The following is an 8,578-nucleotide window of genomic DNA, read 5'->3' on the forward strand; positions in this document are numbered from 1 at the left end:
AAATATAGTGGTGTGAATAGAATCTGGGAGAGCCAACAAACCTCACGTCTAGTCTGTCTAGTGGGGATATCCAAGTCCACATATATCCCATATGCCTTCAGTTTGCAGAGTGGGGACACAACATCCTTTACAATTGATTAGAATGAATGGAATATGTCACAGGGATAGTATTGGTTCATTGGTGAACCAAAATGATGTTGCTTGATGTGTTTGTATAATAAGGAGTTTCCACTTCTATTTGTTTTAGACACACGGTCAGTAGCCTCTCCTTTTATTATTACTCCATCTTGTGGTGAAATGTTGAACCGTAATTCTGAGGGTGGTAGATGGTGGTAGAGTACTTGGCTAGTAGGGCTAAGTAGCCTACCTTATCTAGCACCCCTGATGGAGACATGGAATACCCCAGAGAGCACTGCTACTCCAGCTGCTCTCTCTTCATCTGACTACGTGTTCTCTCATAGTCAAAGAGCATCTGGGGGCGGCAGGGTAGCCTAGTGGTTGGAGTGGTGAGCTACCAACCAAAAGGTTGCTAGATCAAATCCCCAGGCTGACAAGGTACAAATCTGTTGTTCTGCCCCTGAACAAGGTGGTTAACCCACTGTTCCAAGGCCATCAATGAAAATAAGAATTTGTTCTTAACTGACTTGCCTAGTTAAATAAAGATATAAAAATCTGTGTGGCACAGGTCTCTCTGAAGTGGAGATGGTCTCTTGTCTCCCTCACTCACCTGTCCTAATTTGAATTCCATGCTGTCACTGTCACTTGTTCACTCAAGCTTAACATTGTTGTCATCTATCGCCGTCTTCATCCTCCTCCCCCTCCTTCGTCCTTCTCTGCGCACATCTTTGTTAACCACTTTGAAAGAAAGGTTGACGACTTCCTCACCTCATTTACTCAGCCTATCGAGTCCACTGGTACCACTCACACAGAACTACCCTACGCCTTTACCTTATTCTCCCGTCTCTCTCCAGATGAAATCCTGTGACTAGCGATGTCCGGCCGCCCGACAACCTGCCCCCTCTACCCTCCTCCATTCTCCAGACAATATCTCGAGACCTACTCGCATTTCACACTTCCCTCATCAACTCAACCCTGACCACTGGCTGCGTCCCCTCTGACTTCAAGATGGCCAGCTGCTCTGCTCCTCAAGAAACCATCACTTGACTCTGACGTCAAAGACTACACACCTGTCACTGACCAACTCTCTTGTTCTCTCTCAGAGCGATCTTTGTGACCCTAACCAGTCTGGCTTCAAGATGAGTCATTTAACCGAGACGGCTTTTCTCCACACCAAGTCACTTCACTCCATCATATCCTCACATGGTCTCTCCTAAGATTGCTATGCAGATGACACTCAACCTTTTTTCTCCTCCCCCCTTCTGACACCCAGGTGGCAACACGGATCTCTGCATGCCTGGCAGACATCTCAGCTTGGATGTCGGCCCACCACCTCAAGCTCAACGTTGACAAGAAGGAGCTGCTATTCCTCAACTCCATAATGTCCCCTTCCCAGAGTGCAAAGAGCCTTGGCGTGACCCTGGAAAAGCACCTGTCGTTCTCTGCAAACATCAAAGCAGTGACTTGCTCTTGCAGGTTCATGCTCTACAACAGTGGTTCCTAAACTTTTTATAGTCCCGTACCCCTTCAAACATTCAAACTCCAATTGCGTACCCCCTCTAGCACCAGGGTCAGCGCACTCTCAAATATTGTTCGTTGCCATCATTGTAAGCCTGCCGCACACACACTATACAATACATTTATTGTAACATAAGAATGAAGGAGTTTTTTGTCACAACCCGGCTCGTGGGAAGTGACAAAGAGCTCTTATAGGACCAGGGCACAAAAAATTATTATAATAATCAATCATTTTGCTATTTATTTAGGCATCTTACATATGAAACCTTATTTGTTCATTGAAAATTGTGAATAACTCACCACAGGTTAATGAGAAGGCTGTGCTTGGAAGGATGCACATAACTCAGCAATGTTGGTTTGTTTTGGAGAGAGTCTCAGTCTTAAATCATTCTCCACACACAGTCTGTGCCTGTATTTAGTTTTCATGCTAGTGAGGGCCGAGAAACCACTCTCACATAGGTACTAAGTAGACTGGAGGCAGGGCATGAAAGGGATAATGAATCCAGTTGTTTGTGTCATCCGTTTCCGGAAAGTTAATTGCACAGCCAACTCACTCAGGTGCTTCACTTTATCACATTTGACATTGTCCGTAAAAGCTTGAGTTAATTTGCACACACAAAAATCATACAATGATGGAAAGACTTGTGTGTTGTCCTTGTTAATGCAGATAGAGTAGAGCTCCAACTTCTTAATCATAGCCTCAATTTTGTCCCGCACATTGAATATACTGTAGCTGCGGAGAGTCCCTGTAATCCTAGATTCAGATCATTCAGGTGAGAAAAAAACTTCACCCAGATAGACCAGTGGTGTGAGAAACTCGTCATCATGCAAGCGGTCAGACAAGTGAAAATGATGGTCAGTAAAGAACTTTAAGCTCGTCTCTCAATAAAAAATAAAAAAATGTAAATACTTTGCCCCTTGATAACCAGCACACTTCTATGTTGTAAAAGCATTACATGGTCGCTGCACATATCATTGTGCAATAATATGTTGAAGATAAATACACAACGCAGAGTATAAAAGGTCAAGAGGAAGAGAGTCAATAGAGTGCCAACGATCAGTGTAAATAGTGTTTTTCTGTAATAGGGGATTAATGCAGCTACATGGAAGGAATTTGTCTACATGTTGAGTGTGAAATAGTATACTTGTTATTTGGCCATTGGCCTGGTTTTATTGCAAGGAATTCTATTTGGTCAACCACAGACTAGGCCTGGGTTATAAAACTACATGCTGTCCCTTTGTTCTGTGGAGAGAACCACAGGAGAGAATCACCAGAGAGCATCACTGAGGACAGGGGAGAATGACCCTCTACTTCCAAGCATGATTTGTCCTATTTGAATAAACCTATTTTCCTCCTCCTGATTTGTTTTGGGGTCTGTGTTATTAAAGAATAACATCAACTGGTAACATTTGGTGCCATGACCCGGATTGATTGGTCTCAACAACAACAATAAAAACCTATCAACTGTGTGTTGATCCAGAGGAAAGAGAGAAGTCTGCCCCACAACCCATTTTGGGAGTCAATTCTTAATCTCCTCATTGATGGCATAATTGCTGAGTGAGTCTAGACCAATATCATTTTAAATAAACCTAATCAGGTTCAAATAAGTGCATGCAATGAGTGATAGGTATCTGTGATGTATAGGGGTTTGAGTCCTCTATATAAGGTTTGAGCCCTTTTGTTAAATCCAGTGATGTATAAGGTTAGAGTCCTCTGTTTTGTTTGTTCTCTATTATAGGGGTTCAAGTCCCCTATTAAAAGGTTGGGGTCCTTTCTTGTTGTGAAACCGTCTTGTTGCATAGAAGTGAGTTGCTAGTTGAGTAGCAATTTTTTACACGTGTGGTTAATGTAAGCCTTCAACAAGCTTTTTGAAGTGAACACAGGTTTTATGGGTAGCCAGGCCCTACAGAAACAATTTGTGTTCTAGAAGAGGTTTGAGTCCTCAAAAAAGAGGATATATTTTGAGGTTAGATAAATATCCAAACATAGAGATATATACTATACAATGTTTGAAGTTAATATAATGCCATTGTTAAGTGAGAATACCATTGCTAAGTGAGAATACCAATCTGGAAAAGGGCGGAACAGCTCCTCCAGATGTGAGCATGACAAATATTTAAAATTCACTCTCTGGTGATATGAAGAACCATTTCAAAGTAGAGAAGTGTAGGCAAGAGATAATAAATAAATATTCCGTCATTGTTGACAAAGATGGAACATGGAATCTGTCTGACTGTCTGTCTGACATGGAATCTGCCTGGAAAATACAGAGAACGTCTAATTCCTTGACGAAGACACGATGGTCTTCAACTGTATTATCCGAAGTAAGAAAAGGGGATGAGAAAATCTTTGTGGAGAATTATGATAGGACATTGCAGAGAGATAAATACAGTTTGAAAGCTCTTGGTGGACAAATCAAAACCTTGAAAGAAGAGATTCACACCCAACTCACTTAGGTGCTTCGCTTTATCACATTTGACATCGTCCGTAAGCTTGAGTTCATTTGCACACAAAAAAAATCATACAATTATATGCAAGGGTCGTAAAACCAGACTTGGCTCCAACATGTTGAGGACCCTTTGTTCCTTCAATCCACCCTCAGGCTGAGTTGCGCAAGGATGATCGGGCTTCAAGCATCTGGTCAGCACTGCCTGGCTTTGAGTCAACAGATACTGACAGCGGTGATGAACGATGTCTTGGGCCAACCAGAACACTGGCTGTTAAAGGTGGCAAAGACAAACCCACCAGTGACAGTAATCACACATAAATCAGCATCTCCAAAACAGTTGGATGAATGGTTGAAAACCTTTAAACATCCCAGAGAAGTGGGTATGAAAACGTGGGACCATTTGAAGCTTTACAAGAATCTCTACAATCTACATCCTTATGATGGGTTACTTTGTTTGGAACAACCGTGAACATGGTGTACTTGAAGAAAAGGTTTAAAGAGCTGTGGATGGTGAAGAGCAAGATGTGGCCAATGGATGGAGAGCCATACATGGTTTCCTTAAGGGTCTGACCAAAGAAACCACCAATTGGGGAGAGATAACCAAATGTGTTCAAAAACCGAAAGAAGTGTTTGTTGAATTTGAAGAAAGGTTTAGAGCAGAGGTGGTTAGACACAGTGGGTTACCTGACATGGAAGATGAAGATACACTCAAGTCCTCCAAAAATGGGGCAATTACTCATCAGCTGATGCAATCCATGCATGATGGTTGGGAAAATGGAATCCTGACAACAGCCCCAATGACACAATGCTGATGCAGAAATGTAAGAAGCTCTCTCCGGCTCAGCAGCAGAGTTTGATGGATGCTGTGGAGGAAAACTGTCGTGGAAATTCAGTACTGATAGAGACTTGGATCATTTCTTCAAACAATAATCTTTATTTAATATTGTTTCATTATTGCAATAATTAGACCATCAGCCCACCAGTCTTGGCTGACTGTTAGGCTGAGAGTCTGAATCATACAGACAATGCACAGTTCATATATAGCTGAAAACCAGATTGCTTTGTCAGTCATTTCTAACCTTCCCATAAGCCACCTTGGTTATCTACACAGGATGGTGTTTTACTTAGTTTCCCAGATGCCAGGAAGATGAGACACTGAGGCGTTGTTCTACTCCTCTCTACCCCAGTTACAGCCACCCTACATCCTGTCACTGGAAAGGCATCTTTTAGGTTATCATCAACTTCAAATTTTTTTTTTTACCTTTATTTTACTAGACAAGTCAGCTAAGAACAAATTCTTATTTTCAATGACAGCCTAGGAACATTGGGTTAACTGCCTGTTCGGGGGCAGAACGACAGATTTGTACCTTGTCAGCTCGGGGATTTGAACTTGCAACCTTCCGGTTACTAGTCGAACGCTCTAACCACTAGGCTACCCTGCCGCCCCAGCTTCAAGCTATCTCCAGTAGAACCCATGTCCTCAACAAACAGACTGGCTGCAGTGTGCTAGAGTGGACACCATACAACTCAGCATTAGCAGGACAGAAATATCTCACTGTGTAGGTAAATAATTGTTACATATCCAACAAATAAGGTGAACACATAAGTGGGGCTGTTTTGGCGAATTGCAATATTTGCATGGAAAACAACACCAAGGGACACGGCGAGTGCCTGCCCCGCCAGGACCCTTCAGACGTCTTCAGGCGTGATTACATCACGCTGCCCAAATGTAAAGGACACAAAGATGTGCTGGTCGTTGTTGATCGTTTCTCACGATTGGTTGAAGCCTACCCTACTAAGAAAGGAATATCACAACACACAGCTAAAATTCTGATTCGAGAAATAATTCCCTTCCGGGAACAATTCGATTCCGACCAAGGCACTGATTTCAAAGGGAAAGTGTGTCAGCAGGTAGCTTGTCTTCTGAACATAGACCGGCAACTACTCAATCGAGTGGACAGGTAGAATGCACAAATCGAGTTTTGAAAGAGAGAGTTTCAAAGCTGCGTCAAGGAGGGATGGCACGGCCAGATGCACTGACTACGGTATTATGTGGTATACGGGCAACACATAACAAAAACACAGGGCTGAATCCGTTTGAGGTCGTCACAGGTCGACCCATGTCACTACCAGGTACGTTAGATTTGAGAAAAGCAGACGTTCACTTTATGAGTGACACAAACCTTAACTATTGCATACAATTCTCTAATGCAGTAGGGGAAGCAGAAAGACAAGTGAAATAGGCGTGTGGATTAACTCCCGAGGGGAGACATGATGTAGTACCAGGACAGTGGGGGATGGTAAAAACAAATGTAACAGACACATTGGAGTTAAAATGGGAAGGTTCAGCTCAAAACGAGGTCAGCAGTAAAAGTCCAGGGAAAATCACGATGAATACATGTCACTCATTGCAAGGTTGTCCATTTTGATGACAAAGTGGAGCCTGGAGAATAAAGAACTGATTGATTATCAATTGGGGGCCAATCTCGGGTGAAGAAGCATAATAAGATGATCAGAACTTCTATGCTTCTATGTTGTGCTCCGCAGTCATCATATTAGGGATATCGAGGGGAAATGTCCAACTTTTTCCAGGAAATCGGGACATGCTTACTTAGGGAAATCTATGTGAAATATCAATTTCTCTTGAAAATGTTACTTTCACTCTTTTGTTTCCTTCATTACAGGTTATGAGAATCTACAGTCTGAAGCTGAAACAATACCCTCCGATTCAAGGACACTACCTGAAACGATACAAGATCACCGGTGAAGTGAATTCCTCACTACCGGCGGGCTGTCGGAACATCATTTCTCATAGTTATCTGTGGGACTGATACCAGTATGGAAGAGCTGGTCACTTTTGAAGGACTTGGTGAATGATTACCTTGCCAATAGGACAATTGAAAATTATTATCTTGAAGATAATATTTTTTTTTGTGTGAGTTTCCTCCTAATACAGGATGTGGTAGGAATCGTTAGGGACATCATCATTACACCTGTTGAATCTGTTTCTTATTGCAACAGCAAGTGGAATATGCCATTTGTTTTACAGAAATGCAAGGTGTTTTATTGTGAATGATTTTATGCTTACTGCTATTGTTTTTTATCATTTCTATTTTTTCATGTTTTTTCATGTTTTCTGAAGTATATTTATCGTTTAATTGGTATAGGGGAGAGTGTTAGAATAAGTCAAAGATAAATACACAATGCAGAGTATGAGAGGTCAAGAGGACGAGAGTCAACAGAGTACTAACGATCAATGGAAATCGTGTTTTTCTGTAATAGGGGATTAATGCAGAGACATGGGAGGAATTTGTCTATATATTGAGTGTGAAATAGTATAGTTGTTATTTGGCTATTGGCCTGGTTTTATTGCAAATAATTCTAATTGGTCAACCACAGGCTAGGCCTGGGTTATAAAACTACATGCTGTCCCTTTGTTCTGTGGAGAGAACCACAGGAGAGAGGCTCAGGAGAGAATCACCAGAGAGCATCACTGAGGACAGGGGAGAATGACCATCTACTTCCAAGCATGATTTGTCCTATTTGAATAAACCTATTTTCCTCCTCCTGATTTGTTTTGGGGTCTGTGTTGTTAAAGAATAACATCAACTGGTAATAATTGCATAATGCAGGAAATACACAAGAGTTCAGGGGCCTTGATTTAACAACCATTTTCACTGTAGTGTCCAAAACGTCTTTCAAGCTGTCAGGCTTCCCTTTGGCAGCAAGAGCCCCTCGGTGGATGCTGAAGTAGTGTACCCAAGTAGCGTCGGGAGCAACTTCTTGCACCCGCAACTACTTACCACTCCACTATGTCTTCCTGTCATGGCTTTTGCACAATCAGTACAGATACCAACACATCTTGACCACCAAAGTCCATTTGATGTCACAAAGCTGTCCAGTACTTAAAAAATATCCTCTCCTGTTGTCGTGGTTTGTAGAAGAGGATGTCTTCCTTAATTGACCCCCCATAAACATAACGGGCATATACCAGGAGCTGTGCCAGGCCCGCCACGTTTGTTGACTCATCCAGCTGTAATACATAGAATTCACTGGCTTGTATGCGAAGCAGTAATCGTTTCAAAACATCTCATGCCATGTCACTGATGCGTCATGAAACGTTTTGTTTGATGAAGGCGATTGTCTGTATAGTTTTTTGGGCCTTTCCCCCCAGCATTGTCCCAGCCATATCCGTGGCAGCAGGAAGAATTAAGTCCTCCACAATAGTATGGGGCTTGCCTGTCCTAGCCACTCGGTAGCTCACCATATAAGAGCTTCTAGCCCCTTATTATTAATGATATATGTTGCTTTTATACATGTCTAACTACTCGAAAGTCATCTTAATTCTCCCTCAAAAAACTTCTGTGCCTTATTTTTCAAATTGGCATGTTTTGTTTCTAAATGTCTGCGCAAGAGTGAAGGAATCATCAAGTTGTGAGTACCTTTGCACATGTAACACACTGTGCCTGAAGAAAGGCACTACTCCCAATATA

The sequence above is a fragment of the Oncorhynchus masou genome, chromosome 25 (assembly GCF_036934945.1).
Source record: "Oncorhynchus masou masou isolate Uvic2021 chromosome 25, UVic_Omas_1.1, whole genome shotgun sequence".
Taxonomy (NCBI): Eukaryota; Metazoa; Chordata; class Actinopteri; order Salmoniformes; family Salmonidae; genus Oncorhynchus; species Oncorhynchus masou.